Source organism: Ochotona princeps, unplaced genomic scaffold (genome assembly GCF_030435755.1).
Source record: "Ochotona princeps isolate mOchPri1 unplaced genomic scaffold, mOchPri1.hap1 HAP1_SCAFFOLD_116, whole genome shotgun sequence".
Classification (NCBI taxonomy): domain Eukaryota; kingdom Metazoa; phylum Chordata; class Mammalia; order Lagomorpha; family Ochotonidae; genus Ochotona; species Ochotona princeps.
This window is the reverse complement of record NW_026700494.1, coordinates 1-19,459: the sequence shown is the minus strand read 5'-3', so window position 1 is coordinate 19,459 and position 19,459 is coordinate 1.

Here is a 19,459-nt window from a genome sequence, read left to right as displayed (position 1 = left end):
GGGCCTGGACTCCTGAAGGACCCACAGTCAGCCAGGGCCCTGCACACAGGGTGCTGGGGAGTGGTGGGGTGTACGGCTCAGGGTAAGACAGTGGAGGGTGAGGGGCGGGGCGGTGCTGGGGGGGAAGAGTGAAGGGAGAAGCCTGCACTGTGAGGCTGGTGGGGCCTGCCGCTCTGCCATGGCCATGGGGAGGCCAAGGCCTCAGGCTTCACCTGGCCCTGGGCCCTCCATCTGCTCGGGGGCAGGATGGTCACTGGGAGGCTATGAGCAGGGGCAGCTGCCCACCTGCCTCCTCATCACTGTGAGGAGTGATGGGAGGAACTGATGCCTCTGCCATGCCCACCAGCAGGTGGACATGCATGGCTGCCAGGGCAGCTCCTCCCAGGAGCCCGGTCCATGTTGTCACAGTTTGTTTTCTGAAAGCTGGAACTAGAAGTCCTCGGCCACCCACACGGCCACACAGCTGTCCCCCAGCCCAGGAAGTTGGGGTGTCAGCACGCATGTTTCCTGCGTCGAAGGGCAGGGCCCAGGAGCCGGGTCAGGAGGACTAGTGGAAGCAAAGATTGAGTGCACTCCATGATTTCCTGGCCCTGCAGCCTCTGCATCCTTGGCCCCTGAGTGCCACTCACTCTAACCCTGGTCCCCTGCACTGATGACCCCTTGCCGGGGGTCCGGGAGCCACCCACCTGCCGGTTGAGGGGACCCACAGTCAGGCTCCCCCAGGGCCAAAACGCAGTGCAGCTAAGCAGGGGGTATCAGCAGGGGCTTCTTTCTGGCCTCTTCCCTCCTGCCCCCAGTTGCATGGGTGGGGGCCGGGAGCCCCTGTTCCGCTATAGGGCCAGAGCAGGATGTGCAAGGATGTGCTGCTGTAGGGCCAGCAGGATGCGCAAGGACCGGAGGACACACGTGCCCACGTCAGTCCTGCTGGTGGCTGCGTGGCATTGTGTGTCGGGGACAGCGAGCTCCAGGTTACCCAGGCAGCGAACAGAGCGAGTCCAGGAAGCGAGGTGTGCTGTGTTTCCTGGTGTAGTGCGGCGTCACGGGACTGTGCTGGTCTGTCCTGAATATACCTGCTGGGGCCTCCAGCATGAGCGACCTGGACTGAGGGCTCTGGTATGATGCAGGCCCGAGCTGTGCAGAGGTCTGGACACTGAACCTGTCGGTGGGTCTCTCACTGTTCCTCTCTCTGCCCTCCAAATAAATAAATAAATAGAAAATAAATAAAAATTAGCATCCCAAGGGGCGGAGCACTTGAAAGATCCAGCAGCTGTTCACGTGGCCTGAGCAGGCCAGCCTGGCATCTTGGCCCAGGCAGAAGAGTCACTCCTGGACAGCAGCCCCCCAGAGTAGGTCGTCTGTTGCCACAGGAGCTCTATGCTCAGTGCCCTGAAACCGAGGCCACTTGACAGGTGTGGGCGGCAAAGGGACTTCAAAGCCCAGAGGAAAGCAGCACACTCCTCTCTGTCCTTAAGGAGTATGAGGGGACACGCCATGAGGAGCTACACCGTTTCCATGGGGCAGTTGCTGAGACACTGCTGACCGCCGCTGAGCAGCGCCCCCTGGTGGCCGGCAGCAGACAGCGCTTGGCCCCTGGGCCCATGCCACCCATGAGGAGACAGAGCTCTCAGCTGCTCCCTTGGCCTGGCCCCGACCTGGTTATTCTTTTTAAAAAAGATTTATTCATTTTTATTTGAAAGGCAGTTACAGAGAACAGAGACAGAGAGGTCCTCCAGCCCCTGGTTCACTCCCCAAATGGCTGCAGTGGCTGGAGTTGAGCTGATCCGAAGCCAGTGTCTTGGAGCTTCTTCCAGGTCTCCTACGTATGTATGTGTGTGGCTTGGTTGTGGGATTGCTGTCCCAGTGTGCCATGGATTTCTGTTCAGGTACGGGGCTGCATGGGGACGTGCATGGCCACAGAAGGAAGGGGGCTGCCTGCTTTCTGTTTGGCCAAGGCCACCCATACCAAGGCGTGTGGCCTGCAGCTGAGGCCTGGTACACTGTCCACCGCCACGGGGGAGAGCTCACTCCCCACCCTTCTGGCAGCATCCATGCCCCTTTCCATTTGCCTGGGTTCCCCGGGCTGGCAAGGAGGACACGAGGACCTGTCCCTCAGTGTGTGCATGCAGGGATGGGCTTCGGAGGGTCACTTCCAGCATGGGAGCTGTCGCCAGCCACAGGTCCAGGCTGCCCACCTGGCACATTCAGCGACTCTTGGGGCAAGGGTGATGGCTGGACACGCAGAGACACTTGTGCGGATCAAGCTCAAGGTCAGTGCGGCCTCTACTCATTTTCCTGGAGTGCAGACGGAGGCAACCTTAGCTGTGGACTCCCCGCGTGCTGGGGTGCTGGACGCAGCCCTGCCACCCCTTCCCTCCAGTCCCCCGGCCCCTGGCTGCTTCTCCTGGGACCTGGATACTTGCTGGGGAATGCAACGTCTGTTGAGCTGCATTCCAAGCATCTTAGTCCTGAACACGGTAACTCCAGGTCGAATGCTGGACCTCAGCGGCTTGTGCGCCTTCTGGTGGACGCAGGTGGAATCGTCACTTGCTGTGACTGCGTCTGCAGATGGAGGGGGGGCGGCTGGGAAGCTCTGGACTAGTGGGGGGTCCGTGATGGGGGCTTGGGGCTGGAGGGGATGGGGCTGGGAGATGGAGGGGATGAGGGCTGGCGGGGGGATCCGGGGACTCAGGGCTGGGAGCTCCGGGCTAGTGGGGGGTCCGGGCTTGAGGGGCTTGGGGCTGGAGGGGATGGGGCTGGGGAGATCGGGGCTTGGGGACCCGGGCTAGAGCAGACTGGGGCTGGGGGAATCCAGGGACTAGGGGCTGGGAGCTGGAGAGGCTCGGGGCTGGGGGGGCTCCGGGTTGGAGGGGAGTGGGGCTGGGGAGGATCGGGGGACTCGGGGCTGGGGAGCTGTGGGCTAGTAGGGGATCCGGGCTTGGGGGACTCAGGGCTGGAGGGGCTTGGCGCTGGGGGCTCGGGGGGGCTTGGGTTCTGGGGTACTGAGGCTGAGCAGGTGCTTCTCCAGGTGGTTCGGATCCCCCTGGGGTCTCACACTGGCTCCAGGGATCTGGGGAAGGTGACATGGATGAAATGAGCACTGTATGTGTTTGTAGCAGACTGGGTCCCGTCCGCTGGCATGTGCTTTCTGACTGACCAATGTGGGCGGCAAGATAGCCAGCGGGGCAGGACAGCTCTAGGTAGCCTTTCACCCAGTTTAGGATTAAGACGTCCTGGGAGCTCACACTCCGCATGACAGCTGGCCATGGAGTCATTCCCAGGTGGACTTGGGCGTGTCCTGGGACAGCCCAGCTGTCCCTGTTCAGCTGCACCTCCGGGGGCCTGGTGTTGCCTCACAAGCTTCATGTAGAATCGGGATTGAGGCATGTGACTGCCCAAGCACCGGCCAGCCTCTCTTTCTGAAGACCGTTGTTGGGAAGATTTGCAGAAACATGAACTCGGATCCAGTTCCTTTCTTCCTGTCGGTGGCCCAGTGGGTGAAGCCACAACTTACAGTGCTGTTGGGGCTGTCGGTGGCCCAGTGGGTGAAGCCACAACTTACAGTGCTTTTGGGGCTGTCGGTGGCCCAGTGGGTGAAGCCACAACTTACAGTGCTGTTGGGGCTGTCGGTGGCCCAGTGGGTGAAGCCACAACTTACAGTGCTGTTGTCCTGTGTTGGAATGCTGGTGTGAATCCTGGCTGCACTTCTAACCCAGCTCCCTGCGAATCTCGTGGGAAAGCAGCAGGAGGTGGTTCGAGTCCTGGGCTCCCAGGCATCACAGCGGAGACCCTGCTAGAGTCCCAGGCTGCTGGCTTCATTCAGCCCAGCCCAGCATGGCAGCCATCTGGGGGGTCAAATAGCAGATGGAAAAATCTCTCTCTGTCTCTCTGTGTTTCAAATACACAAATAAATCATTCTTAAAGCTCTGCTACTTTTCATGGAATTGTCATTGAGCGTATTTTGAAAACCTCTCGGCTTCCCTTGTGGTATGTGCAGATGCACCTGACAGGCAAGGTGTTAGATCTTGGTCGTTTCTAAAGGCTTACAGACCAGCTCTTTGTAACCTGTAGGTTACAACAGTACAATATAAAACTGAGCTCAAAAACAGGATGACCTGAGTTATGCAGTGACACATGACAAGTTGACAGCGCTCACTGGGTTCGCACGTGACAAGAACTGGCAGCCTACACCCCCTCTTGCTGCAGAGGTGGAGAGGATTGTGCACAGCCTGACTCCTCCCTGCTTTCTGTGTCCTCCTCAGTTAAGGACATGCCCCCGGGGTCTGCTTGGTGTGTGGCCTGGGGCCTGACGGCTAGGGAAGGGGGCAGGGCACAGGCTGTCCATGTGGCCCTGGTGGGACAGCCCTGGGGTCCCCCCAATGTGTGGAGTTGGAGACATCTCTCAGCCTCTCTCCGCATCGTATCTGCCGCCGTGGAGCCCTTGGAGTCCACACGGTGTCGCACACAGTGTCACGGAGGTCCCAGGGTCCGGTCAGAACCCAGCCACGTACTCAGGGTGCGGCAGGCTCAGTGCCCGTCAGCCCTCTGCGGGCTTCCAGGCCTCAGAAGGTGATATGGGATGGTAACAGCATCTGCTACCCTGAGGGTGACAGGTGGCACAGCTCCCTTGGGAGGTCCTGACCTCACCCTCAGCCAGCAGGGACCCAAGGCTCAGGCTAATGACCCCTGCAGGCCTTTAAAAAAATATTTATTTTTAGGGCCTAGTGGCTAAAGTCCTCACCTTGAAAGCGCCAGGATCCCATATGGGCACCGGTTCTAATCCCAGTAGTCCTGCTTCCCATCCAGTTCCCTGTTTGTGGCCTGGGAAAGCAATTGAGGACGGCCCAAAGCCTTGGACAGAATCATTGGACGGAAAATCTTCTCTGTCTCTCCTCCTCTGTATATATTAGACTTTGCAATAAACATACATCTTCAAAACACTTTTTTTTAGATTTTATTTATTCTTAATTGGAAAGTCAGATTTACAGAAAGAAGAAGACAGAAAAACATCGTCCATCTGCTGGTTCACTCCCCAAGTGGCCACAACAGCTGGAGCTGAGCTGGTCCGAAGCCAGGAGCCAGGAGGCCTCTTCTAGGTCTCATATGCAGGTACAGAGTCCCAAGGTTTTGGACCATCTTCCACTACTTTCCCAGGCCACAAGCAGGGAGCTGGAAGGAAAGTGGAGCAGCCAGGATACAAACCAGCACCCTTATGGGATCCTGGCACATGCAAGGTGAGGCCTTCAGCCACTAGGCGTCTGCACCAGGCCACATGGAGGTCTTGACTTTGGCTTAACCTCTTACCTTTCCCCAAGAGCTCACCAGGATTCTTGGTTGTCACTGGGAGTGTTTAGCACAGCAGGGCTGCTGTCTCCTGGAGATCCCCAGCAAGCAAGCCCAGGAGCCACTGGTGCCCTCAGGGGTGCCTGGGGTGGTACCCACTGCTGCCCTTGGTGCTGGCTCTGTCCTGTGGATGTCCGTTGCTGCCCTCAGGGTGCTGGTTCAAGTCTGGCCGTGCTGCTGCTCGTGGCCAGCTGAGTCTTCTTGCCATCTGCTGAATGTGGTCCTGGAATCTCTGCCCTCAGATTTTCTCTGCCCACCATCTCCTGCTGTTCATGGCACCCATGGGGTGGAAGTGGCCATGGCCCACAGTAACTGCTGCCGACTGGGAGTTTGTAAGGTGTCTGACCTTGACCTGGCTGCGTCCTGCCAGGCCTGAAGTGGGAGTACAGCGCCCATGGGCCTGCCGTCCTCTTTGGTCTCCCGAGTTGGCCATGGTCTGAGCCATGTGATGGGCTTGATGTGCTTTGGACTTCCTATGTGTGGGCACCAGTCCCTGCTGGAAGTCCAGAAATCACAGTGTGAGAGTTGTAAGCCTGAGCTCTGTCCTGCAGTCGCCAGCCTCTGGACCCCGTGTTGTCTGCCTTGCTGGGTGTCCTGCCCACCCAGGGAAGAACAGGCATGGGGGGATTGTGGGGAGAGGGCCAGGGCTCTGCGTGGGCCAAGAGGCCGTGTTGTCCCCTGGGAGTCCTCCTCTGACGCTGCCCACTGTCTTCTCACAGGCGCTGCTCTTATAAACACCTGCCAGGCGGCACTGACCGTCTGTCAGCGTTAAGCCTTTAAGCAGCTCCACGGTGGAGCCGCCCCCATCCTGCCCGGCCCATGCCCGCTGGGCCGTTCCCTTTCCAGAATTCGCTGAGAGTTGAGCTGCTGCCCGCCCCCGGGAGACCTTGGGTCCAGCTCTGCCAAGGCAAATGAGGAAGCCAAGGCCAGGGCGGCTGAGAAGGGGGCACGGTGCCAGCAGTAAGTCACAAGGGACATGCTGCAGAGGGCCCTGTAGCCAGTCCCAGGGTGGTTCCTGAGGAGCCTGGAAACATGAGATCAAAACCACGCAGGGCCACACGCAGCTCCTGGGTGGAAACCCTGCCTGCATGAACTGTGCAGTGTGCATGTTGAGTACGTGATGTGCACGTAACCGCACATAACTCACAGTTTGTCACGGTTCCGACAGAGGCCCTGGAGAGATCTGCCTCTGAAGAGCCCCACATGCTTTGAGCTGGACCGTTGGAGGGCAGTCTTCTTCGTGGCGCTGTAGCCCAGACCCAGGGCATGTCTGCAGTTCCGGCTCTGCCAGGAATATCACGTTAAGGATCATATTGCGGTCTCAGATTTTATTGAGCCGTGAACATTCGTGGCTGTCCAGGCTGTAGGTGACCCAAGCCTGACACCTTTCCCTCCCCGTGTGGGGGCCTCCCTATTTCAACCTCTGGTGTAATAAGAATAGGCCCTCTGTGGCATGCTGGCCTGTGAGGGACTCCGGTCAGTCCACACCCAGCCTGCAACAGGCCTCCCTGCTCCGGCCTCTGGTCTGTGGCATGCTGGCCTGTGAGGGGCTCCGGTCAGTCCACACCCAGCCTGCGACAGGCCTCCCTGCTCCGGCCTCTGGTCTGTGGTGTGCTGGCCTGTGAGGGGCTCCGGTCAGTCCACACCCAGCCTGCGCTGGCATCCCTGCTCCGGCCTCTGGTCTGTGGTGTGCTGGCCTGTGAGGGGCTCCGGTCAGTCCACACCCAGCCTGCGCTGGCCTCCCTGCTCCGGCCTCTGGTCTGTGGTGTGCTGGCCTGTGAGGGGCTCCGGTCAGTCCACACCCAGCCTGCGCTGGCATCCCTGCCAGGCTCTGAGCCTGCCGCTCACTGACCTGCGTACTGGCCGTCGTTCCAGGCAGGACAGAGCATGGCTCAGGTCTGGGACTGGCCGCCTGGGACGTGCTTGGATTCACTGAACACAGGAAGCCCTGGCAGAGGTGCCCGTGGAGCTCATGCATCCTGCAGCTTCAGGCCTGGAGCTTTGGGACGATGTGGCTTTCCGGTCAGAGCATTTCCGGCCTGTGTTGGCTGATGGCTCTGGCTGGGCCTTTCCTTGGCAAGCATTTGCCAAATATATTCCATATCCCTGGTTTTGCCCTGGCTCCCAGAACTCCCTCAGTCAACAGAACCATGAGGGTGAGAGGAGTGGCCCGATGGTGGCTCTGGCTGGGGCTCTGGGGCAGGAAGGGCCCAAGCTGAGGGCGGGGCCAGTGGCTGAAGATGGAGCTGGAGTCGGCATGGGGTGGGGGCGAGGGGATGAGACACGGCTGTGGAGCCTGAGGGTACGAAGGATTGAGGGGCCTGGGGCCAAGCTAGGCAATGTGTCACACCTGTAGGGTGCAGAGCCAGGGGTGACCAGTTCAGGTGTGGGTGTTGGGTAGGGGTGGCACTGCAGGTTGTGGGAGAGCTGCCTAGCCCTGTCAAGAGGTGGGGAAATGTGAGGGGTGTGACAGAGGAAAAACATGAGCCCAGGTGGGGTTGCGAATGGCCTGTGCTATCCTGCGGCCAGGCAGGCATCTGGGGACACTGAGGGGGCTTGTCCTGAGGGTTGGGGTCCAGGTGGGGCAGCCCTGGGTTCCGGGTTGGTCTGCCTCTGCAACTGGGGGTAGTGATGGGCACCGAAGCTATGCCTATGTGGCAGGTGGTGTAAGCCAGGGGCCCTGGGAAGGGATGGAGCCTGCGAGGACAGAGGGGCCTGAGCAGGGAGGCCACAGCCCGAGGCCATGTGGCTTGGGCAGGCAAGGAGGGAGCAGGGTCAGGTAACAGAACACTGACGCAGCATCTAGGGTTCTGCGACTTGGAGGTCACCGTGACTAAAGAGATATTTTGGGGAGTGACGCAAACCAATGGAAGGGCAGAGGGGAGGAGGCAGTGGGCTGGCAGGGGAGGGATGAAAGGCAACTCCTTCAAGGAAAAGGGATCCTGGGTTTTGATTTCACATTGAGGGGAGACCCAAGTGGGAGAGCGAATCAGCTGAACCACAGAGGTGAAGAGGGACGGCGAGGCAGGTGCTCACCGGGTGGGCTTCCTGGACAGGGGACCCAGCGCCTGTGGGGAGCTGGGGGCTTGGGTCAGGGACACAGCAGTGTTCCTGCACTTGGCTTGGTTGGCCTGGTGGGGCAGGAGTGAAACTGCTTGCACAGATAAAGCGGAATGACCTTCAGCTGCAAGCGGGTGTGGAATGTAATGGCAGGAGCCCCCACCTCACGCATGTCACACATCGGGCCTTGTAGGTCACCATGGGCTGTTGGGGCAGGCCAGGCCCAGACCCAGGTGTGTGTGTGTGGTGGGGGGGAATCGCCTGCTGCAGTGGAGGGATCCCTTTCCTGGCTGTGCAAGGGAACCAGGACAGTCCCTGGGAGGGAACTGAGTCCTCTCTCAGCCATGGCCCGCAGGCTGCTGGATGGCTGACCTGGCTGAGAGGCAGCGCGGGCTCTGAGCGACAGGGATCTGCCCTGTCTCCTGATGGCTTTGCAGTCTTTTGGGCTAGGCTGGCTCCAAGCTGGCTGAGGCCCAGAGGGGCTGCTCCGGCCCAGCCTGTTCCCCTGGTCCTGACACGTACTTTCACGTGCCTCACCTTCATGGGCCTGGAGCAGCCACGCCCTTCCCAGAAGCGCCATCCTCCCTGCTGCTGGCTCCTTTTGCTTGGTCCCAGACCTGATGCTGGGCGAGAGGCAGGAACCCACGGGACCCTCGTTGCCAGGGACTAGGTGACACACATCCAAGATATGCAGCCAGGCTGAGTCCATGCTGCACCTCACAGCCCCAAAGGAGGGCAGGAGACTCACCCTGTGCCAAACTGTTGGACAGTGTGTCAGAAGGGTGTCCCAGGAGGGTGTCAGGAGGGTGTGTCAAGTGCCGGAGACCAGCTCCAGCTGACTGAGAGCTTGCAAAGGATGCGTGGATCGGCGAGACTATAAGAGGAAAAGATAAGACACGGAACACTATGGCTTGATGCTCATAATGGACAACTCAGAAAAGCTGCCTTCTTTATTTATACACAAATCATCACAAGCTTTTGCACAATATCCAATTGTTTCATTTTTACATCATGATTAAGAGAATACAAAAAACAATTCTAAGGAAAACATTTTCAACAATCATTACTCATTGAAACCTGCAGTCACCTGGCTGAAGCCAGGAACTCCATGGTTGGCAGTGTATGTGGTTACATAGTGACAAATGATTTACTTATACTTAAAATCAATTTTTGCTAAACACAAACAAACTAATATTGCTTAGAATACTAAGATTACAGAATTAAAAGATCATAAAAGGATCTTATAAAAGCATATAACATAGATTCTTTGCTAAATCTTATAATCAAGTCATACATTAATTACCGTCACCTTCACCTAGTACTGATTCAATTTTTTGTTCTTTTGTTAAAGGGCAGTGAAAGGGATCAAGGCAGCACAGCCAATCTACAGAGGCCTTTACAAGAAACTTCTTTTATCTTTATAGACTGTTTTCTTTCCCTAAACAGAAGTGCCAGTGTAAGATTGAGATTTCAGGCTATTTTGAGGGGGTTCACATTTGTTTCCCTTTAGAAGATGCCCCATATACTTTTGCTTTCTGTGGTGAGAAACTAGAATGCGTCATATCATGTGTTGTAACAGTTCGAGGCGCATGGTAAACAAAGTCTTTGTACCTCCATGATTGCCATCAGTTGGAAGATATTATCAAGCCATTTCTTAAGGAAAACATTACTTATACTAGGGCAAATTCCATGACAAAAGTGGGCACATAACAGGATGTTTGGAGACATTGTGGGCTCAATTGTACTATTGTGTACTTTTAATTGTGTGTCATAGCCTTACGTCGCTAAAGATGTTTTTATCATAACATGATTGATCAATTTGAGGTGTTATACCAGTTACAGGAATCACTACACATTAGAAGAAAAACGATAACAACACCCTCAGGAGAATTCTATGAAACATCAGAGAGGTGACTGAGTGTCCATACAATGGGGTGAGGCAGCAATGAGGTGACCAGAGACATTCCGCCAGGCCTTGCCTCGCAGCCAGAAACTCCTCGTAGCCTTGCTAACCGAGGAGTGGTGCTCATCACACACCCATGCCATCCGACCCAACTGCATGGCTCCCCACAGTCAAGTGTGTCTTAAGGAGGGTATGTCAAGTATGTGTCCTTGGTGTGTGCCCTGTGGACTGTGTCAGGAGGCTGTCTGGGTATTTTTGCCAAGTGACTGGTGCTCCAGGAGGGCGGGCTGTGGTTTGGGTCCTGGTGAGGCTCCTGGGTGCTGTTCTGCTCCTGTAGTTAGGGCCTCAAGCAGGGGAGGCTGAGCCAGTCCTGGGGTAGGTCCTGTGGGGCTGGGCAGGGTAGGCTGCTGTGGCCTCGGTGCAATTACCAGCAGAAGTGCTATTCTTCCTGCTTCTCACCGCTGTGGTCTGAATGGCCGCATCTTAATCTCTTCCCCCAGAACTTAATGAGGATCTCAACCCCTTTGGAGGATGATGGAGTGTGAGAATGGATTGGTGAGTGAGAGTGGGAATGGATTGGTGCTCTGGCCAGCAGAGCCAGTAACATGGACAGGGAGAGGGACTGGGGAAGAAGTGCCAAAAGGAGATCAGTGATGGTGGAAGTCTCTGCAAAGTTTTCCTTTATTGCTCCTTCACCTTCCTTATATACTCTCCCCCCATGCCCTCATTTAGCAGGATATTGGATACAGATGAGTCCAATTAGTCTCGGTGTTTTCAGGTGCAAGTCCAGCTCCTGTTCCTGCCCATTCCAATGAGTGCTAGTCAACTCCTTAGTCCACAACAGGTTCCCCCTTTGTTTTAAAGCAGATTTGAATGCACCTGTGTTAGGTTGTGGACTCTCGGGTCATCAGCCTTACCCATCATCGGGAATCTCCATAGCATGACAGAGCCCCTGTCTTAGGTTGGTCAGTGTCTGGTCCATCTTATGTTACTAGCTGTCATTCAACGCGTTGCCTGCTGCAGCTGCACAAACCATACTTGGGGAGGCTGGTAACCCTGTACCATGGCTACGAGTGTTTTTAGCTCGGTAGCAATGAGCAGACAGCAGTTCCTGGGCTTGGGAAACATTTTGCACTTGCACAGGTATTACATACATAAAGACATGATGGGGAACAAGAGGCCCTGACAATATCCCACAGCATTTGCTGCTCTGTCAACAAATCAATCTGCTATTACAACATAAGCATGCCCACCTGCACATGTTCATCTACACAGTTCTGTTGTTCCATAGCTCAGGCAGTCAGTTCTGCAAGCTTGTTCATGGTCTCAGCGGTCGCTGTAGGGTGTCCTAGGGTCACCGCTGCTGTGGTGGTGGCTGCCAACGGTAGGGCAACGCTGGCTATGATGGCCGATGTTATGCCAAAGTCTCTTTTATGCTTTATCAGGCCAACAGAGGCCTTTCCGTTAGCCCTGACAGGCACAGGCAGGATTCCAGGCAGCCGAATGACAACAGAAGTATCGCCATTACCAGTCCAACATGCTGTTAGGGTGCAGCTGACCTCGGTGCAACTCACTTCAGAGACATTTTCTGCATGTAAGAGAAAAATGAGGGGATGACACAGGCAGACACGGAATTAAAATTCAAGGCGCTAAGGTTCACTCAAATCCAGAGGAATGATTGAACTAATAATTTCCATCGGAATAATTGCCTCACTTAATAAGGGAAAGCGGGGGCATGCAGTGCCTGCCCATTCCCCACTAAGCTGCCTCTAGAAAAGGCAGGAAATATCGGGACCTTGGTGCTCATAGGAGGAAGAAAAAAGAGGGGTGCTTAACAATATACTAATATATAATATATAAAGGCCTAATATACTTGCTTGTCCCGTCGATCTTCCGACTCAAATGCCATCACCATGGCCAGTACCCGAGCTTTCACAAGACTCAGCAGCAGGAGCTTGCCAGACAAACCTCTCAGGAATCCACCGTGGGCCATTTTCATTTCTGGGAAAACAAACTGATCCTCGCCCCCATATCAGGACGGGATCTGGGCCTTGCCACTGACCAGTCAAGGGATCCTTCCACATCACGTAACCCTTCTGCTTCTGAGACGGATTCCAATGACGATCTGCAGCTGACTGTCCTTCAGCATCCAGTGTTAGGAAATTTAAGATAAATAATACAAGGTTCAAATGATCTCGGGGAGTGCTATACTCCCCCTTTTTTGTTTTAATAAGGTAATCCTTAATAGTACGGTTGGCGCGTTCCACACTACCTTGTCCTAGAGGATTATAAGGAATGTCTGTTAATTAGTTGTATATTTTGGGAGACAATAAAATCACAAAACTTACTGCTGATAGAGCAGGGGCCATCAACAGTTTTAATAACTTTGAGAGTTCCCAATATGGAAAAACATGCATAGCAATTGGCTAGAGTGTGTCTGACGTGTTCCCCTGTCTGAGGAGTAGCTAAAATAAATCCAGAGCAAGTATCAACAGTAACATGCACATACTTCAGTGTCCCAAACTCTGGGATGTGTGTCACGTCCATTTGCCAGACATGATTGATTGGGTAACAGTCCTTGGGGATTTACACCATAATGGGGAACAGGCAAAAACTGAGGGCACACTGAGCATTGCTTCATGATGGTTTTGGCTTGTTCCTTGGTCAAACTAAGGCGCAAGCGAAGGGTGTTGGAATTCAAGTGAAACCCAGCATGTGCCTTTTGCACTTCCTCAAGGGCCGAGGCCACCAATTTGGTGGCAGCATCTGCAGCCTCATTTTCTGATGTCAAGGGCCCAGGCAAACCTGTATGGGCTTGAATATGAGTCACAAAGGATTTATCTTTGTGGGCCCAAATACAGGCCTGAATTTTAGCAAATAGAGACGCTGCTGCAGAGTGGGAAGAAATCTGGCCTGCAGTCTCCAGCACAGGAAGGGAATGGGCAACATACCCACTATCAGAATACAAATTAAAGGGCTGCATGGAAAATGTTTGAAAGACGGAAAGAACGGCCACCAATTCTACAACCTGTGCAGAGACAAAACACATGGGGATGGTGGTAACCTGGCCATCTACTACAAAAGCTGCCTGACCATTAGACGACCCATCAGTGAAAACAGTTAAAGCTTCTGGCAATGGTTGAAGAGAGGTTACAAGTGGAAAAACAATAGGTTGCAAAATAAAAAACTGTACCATGGGGTCCTTGGAATAGTGGTTGTCAAAATTAACATTTAAAGTGCTCAAAAGTATTGCCCAGGTGTCTTCCATATTTTGCAACCACAAAAGCTGCTTCTGAGTGTATGGAACGATAATGGTATCTGGGACCTTCCCAAAATGTCTTAGGCTGCTCTTAGTGACCTTCTGTGCCAACTCTGTTATGGCCAAATAGTAAGGCACAATTGTCTTAGCAGGAGAGACGTGCAAATGTTCCCACAATATAGGCCCCTGCTGATAAAATACCCCTGTAGGTGCACATGAGCTTGCTACAACAATAAATAAAAGCAGGGCACTGTAATCAATCCTGGTCAGATGGGCTAGTTCAATGGCCATCTCAACCTTGCGTAGGGCCTGATGTCCCTCCACAGTCAGCACCCTAGGGGATGCTGGAGAGGAGTCACCTTTTAAGGTATTAAACAAAGGTTTCAAATCTGCATTAGTAAGTTTCAAACTTGGTCTCATCCAATTAAATGTCCCCTAACAATTTTTGAAAATCATTAAGAGTTTGCAACTTTTGTGTGGCTGTGGAAATTTTTGGGGGGTTATTACAATTCTAAAAAAGCTGAAATTCCAAATAGTTAAATGAAGAAACAAGTTGTATTTTGTCTGGGGCTATAGCTAATCCTGCCTTTTCTAACTTCTGCTATAATTTACACAAGCAGGATTGTAACACCTGAGCAGATAGCGCAGCCAGCAAAATATCATCCATATAATCAATAATCATCACAGAGGGAAAGCTGGTGCGCACTGGTTTTAAGGCGGCAGCCACATAAAGTGACACATAGTAGGACTATTGGCCATTCCTTGGGGCAAAAACTTCCATTGGTACCGTTCAAATGGTTCCTGCAAATTAACAGAGGGCACACTGAAAGCAAAACCAGGGGAATCCTCTGGATGAAGGGAATGGAAAAAAAAAAACAATCCTTTAAATCAATCACAACAATGTTAGTCTTTTGGAATGGTGGAAGGCAGTGGTAATCCTGGCTGCTGTGATCCCATCATCTCCATGGTAGCACTCACTGCTCTGAGATCCTGTAAAAGTCTCCACTTCCCTGATTTCTTTTTAATCATGAAAATAGGTGCATTCCACAGTGATGTGGAAGGAACAATATGTCCAGCAGCTAGCTGTTCTTGAACTATTTCCTTAACAGCAGCTATTTTTTCTGTAGAAAGGGTCCATTGGCCAATCCAAACGGGTTGAGAACTTTTCCGTGTAATCTGTGGAGTAACCTCAGCCGCCATCACAATGACCCCTAAGGAAAATGCCCTAGCCCCTTCCTGTCCTCCTTAGGTTCCATGAAGATTGGTTGTGTAATTTCTTGCAGCTTTCTCCCTATACCTTTTCCAGGAATATAGCCGTACCTCTCCATCTGCTGCATAGCTAATTCCTGACCAGATACCAATACTGCCCCCATCTGTTGCAAAATATCCCTCCCCCATAGATTAACTGGCAGGCCTGGCACTACATAGGGAGTAACATGGCCACCATTCCTTCCTTATCCCTCCAGGCCAATGGGCTAGAGCTAACTAGGGGACTTTGGGTCATCCCCAATCCTTGCAGGGTGGTCATGGTGGGTGTAACAGGCCAACCTGGGGGCCAATGCTTCTGTGAAATAACAGTGGTGTCGGCGCCAGTGTCCAGGAGCCCAGTAAATTTCTTTCCTTCTATACTCAACTCCAAAGTAGGGCTGCCTGCCATATCAGCGACCCAATAAGCAGAGGCATCACCAGTGGAAACAAACCCCCCTTTCTTCCGTCCAGCCCTGCAAGCATTATCTGTCTTCACCATGGGGAGCAGCACTAACTGTGCTATTCGTGCCCCCTGGGGCAAAACTGCAACTCCAGCATGAACACTAGCTAAAACTTTTAATTTCCCCTGTATAGTCTGCATCAATCACTCCTGGGGTAATGTGAACTCCTTTCAAGGCCATGCTGCTTTGTCCCAGCAGGGGCCCTACAGTGTCAGGGGGTAGTGGCCCATAAATTCCTGTGGGAATAGCCTGTACCCCCATTTGGGGTGTCAACAGATGTAAGAGGTGGGGTGGAGGTCCAATCCCCTACTGCCTGGGATCCCTCGGATAAGGTCATGAATGGCCTCTGTCCCTGACAAACTGAATCGCCACCCGGAACACTGGTGCTTGTGGGGCCCGGGGCTGGCCCCTACTCCCATTTAGAGATGTCTATCTTGGACCTGCATTCATTTGCCCAGTGTTTCCCACGTTGGCATCGGGGGCACACTCCTGGGGGCTGCTTGTCTGTTTTAACAGGGGCCTGTGCACAACCCTGGATCCAGCAGTTCCAGCGGATATGCCCTAGCTGGCTGCATTTGAAACATCTGTTTCAGGCTCCTGAGCCTACAGTGGTGCCACCACGCAACGCCTCTGCGATGATTGCACCCATTATCTGTCCTTCCCCGATGTCTTTATAAAGTTTAAGATATGCATTAAGGGGCTTATACTTTCAAGGTCTAATTGCCTCCTGGTACCATTTGCTGGCATTTTCGTATGCTAGTTGCTTTACAAAAGGCATGGCCTGATCTACATCACTGAATACCTGCAGCTACCAGCATGAGATTACAAATGCCTGGTAGGGCTCATCTGGGCCTTGGACAATTTTGGAGAGATGTGCATGTAGCAAGCCCTTTGGTGATAAAGACTTCCAGGCCCTCACCGCAGCAGCGGCGGTCTGAGCATAAACACCTGGGTCATAATTAAGCTGATTCTGTACATCAGCAAACTTCCCCTCACCTGTCAACGTGTTGTGATTTCTCTCAGGAAGGCCTGCCTGGGTATTACGTCAAGCTGTGTTAAGGCAAAGCTCGTAGAACTGGGACTTTCATGTTTAAAAATCGCCCCCATCCAGAGTTGCCTTACAGAGGGTCTAATTGGTAGGTGCCAAGGCTTCAATCATGGAAATTGTGAAGGGGGCCGATGGGCCATACGTGGCAACAGCGTCCTTCAGACTCTTTATGTCCCAAAAGACAGTGCCAGGTGCTGTCTGATTCTCTGCCCCTGCTGATCTTCTACCTCAACTACAGGAAGGCAAAGCGCCTAGCCAGGGCAGCTGCCTCAGGGTCTCCCTGCTCCTGTGCTTGTTGTACCGCACCTTCCACAGCTGAAGGAGAAGTTGAAAGCAGGGGTCTAGTGCAAGCCCCGGCAGGGCGTCCGCCCTGTTCCTGCCTCAGCTGAAGGGAGAGACGCTGAAGTTGTTCCTGTGAATCTTTCACAGCTGTGCCCAGATTTGATGGCGCTGATGGCACAGGCGGCTCAGAGGGCTCCGTGCCTGTCCAAAATAGATTTTTGCTCGGCACATGCTCTGTGGGCACATGCTCTACAGGTGGAGGATCCTTGACAAACTCACTTCCATCCTCTTCCCCAGAAGAGTACCACAGTTTCTCCAGACTTTGTTTGGTTTGGGGTTCCTGCTCCTTTTTTACCCTGCTTTGCGGCTCTCTCCCACTTATAACAGATAAGGCAGGGTTGCACCACTGCTTGAGGGGATGGCAAAGCACTTTTTACCAAGCACCAGGAAAAAAGGTGGCTGCAAGGAGAGCAAACCAAGGGACTATTTCAATCAACTTCTGCGCAGTGTTAGGCTTAGTATCGGAGCCTTGTAACTGGAGCAGATCTCTGATTCCCTTAATCACCTGCACTTCAGCAAGTTCTTGCCCCATGATAACTTACCTATGCCCCTGCAAAATATTTAATTCTAAGCTTACCTCCGGAGTCCCAGGGATCCCTCAGACTGCCGCTCGTGCCCAAGGACCGAGAGAGGGCCTGGGGATGAAGTTACTTATACGCCTGCAAAAATGTTTAATTTTAAACTTACCTTTGTAGGTCCAGGGGTCCCTCAGATGGTCCCTCGTGCTGTGCCCCACGTTAGGTGCCATTTGCTCCGGCCAGCAGAGCCAGTAACGTGGACATGGTGAGGATCTGGGGATGAAGCACCGACAGGACACCAGTGTTGGTAGAAGCCTCTGCGAAGTCTTCTTTATTGTGCCTTCACCTTTCTTATATACTCTCCCCCCCCATGTCCTCATTTAGCAGGATATTGGATACAGATGAGTCCAATTAGTCTCCATGTTTTTAGCCACAAGCCTCATTTCTGCCCATTCCAATGAGTGCTAATCAACTCCTTAGCCCACACCTGTTTGGGAGTGGGAATGGGAGAGGGATTGGAAGTGAGGCCTGGGGAACAAGAGTAGGAATGGGAGTGGGAGCGGGAGAGGGAGTGAGAGAGTGAGTGGGGCCTGGGGAGTGTGACTCTCGGGAAGCTCCAGGAAAGCCTTGGCCCTCATTTGATGTGGTTTGGCACATGTGGTGAGCTAGGGTCACGGGGTCGTGTGGAGCACCATGCACGCGAGCCCAAGTGCAACAAGCATGGCTGATCCCACATGTGGCCCACCGGCCCAAGACCATGTGAACAACTGCCTGCTGTGGATTAGTTCCTGCAGCCAACTAGCATGCTGTGTGCAGCGGGGCAGGCAGTAAGTGAGGTCGTGCCTCAGTACTCAGCTGCTGAGGTGACACAGGTGCACGGAGGGGAAGCAGGCAGGGGCGACGTGTGGTGTTTGCTTTTGCCGTGTGTCTTTTTGTGCTGCATGGCCTGCTCACAGCTCTTCCTATGTGGCCTCTGCGATGTTCTCCCGGCTGGATGTAGAGGTTATTTATTTATTTTTTTAAGGTGTATTTTTATTTCAAAGGCAGAGTTTCAAAGAGAGGAGAGACAGAGATCTTCTATCTGCTGGTTCATTCCCCAAAATGCTCCAACAAGAAGAGCTAAGCTGATCCAAAGGCAGGATCCAGGAGCTTCCTTCAGCTCTCCCATGTGGGTTGCAGGGGCCCAAGTACTTGGGTCACCCTCCAGTGCTTTCCTGGCCGTAAGTAGGGAGCTGGATGAGAAGTAGAAGTGGCTGAAATTGAACTGGGGCCCATACGGGATGCTGGCACTGCAGGTGGAGGATTCGCATGCTAAGCCTGGGTACCAGCCCTAGAGATGTGGAGTTCCCCAGCTTCCCTCCTGTCTTTGTCTAATTTTCCCAGCATGTGTGAGATTCTTGTTGCTGTGTGCACACGTCCTACATGAGAGAATACGGGCCTGGGAGTCTGGCCAGCTGTCCTAAGGCCATGAGCACCTTGGTGGCAGGCTGGGGAGGTGACCTCAGTGGATTTGAAGCTCTCGGCATCCCCACCCCCCACCAGACCCCCTCCCAGTGCTGGATGCCAGCTCTCGGCAGCTGCAGCTGTGCCAGGTGTGCGTTATTTATAATTGGCCCCACGCTGTGCAGAGCTGGGCACCCGACGGCCATCTGCAAGGCTGGTGGTGGCCGCCTGCCTCGTCTGCAAGTTGGGTCTTATTTATAGAGTGCAGGGCAGGCGCCTGCGTGCTGTGTCCACATTGCTTGGGACAAGTCCAGGGACATTGGCTGTGCCATGTGTAGTGTGGGAAAGCCCACTTGTGCCTGCCCTGGGGGGGCACCCTATGTTGGCAGGCTTGGCCTCAAGTGTCCTGGAAGACATCTTGCTATGCAAACAGCACAGAGGCCCTTCTGGCCTCCAGTGTGACTCTGGGCCCAGGCCAGGATGGCCGGAAGAGCTGGAAGTGCTGAGAAGCTGCGGCTAAGAAAGCTGAGAGGAGCAGAGGTGGCAGGGGCAGGAAGGCGGGGCACTGCCTGCTGCCCTAGGTGCTCCCCCTTCCTGTCCCCCAGGAAAGCAGTGCACCCTGGGAGAGATGCACCCACTTTCCTCTTTGGTTCCCCAGTTGGACATGACAGCACTTCCCTCCTCACTCCAGGCGGTGATTTACGATGCAGGTGTCAGATGGGGAGAGGCCGTCCCGGGGGTTTATTTATAGCCTCTTCTTGGGGCTTAAAAGGGAGGAGTTGCCAGTCCTGCCATCTTCAGCCTCAGCCACTGCCTGCCTGCTGTGGACAAACCTCC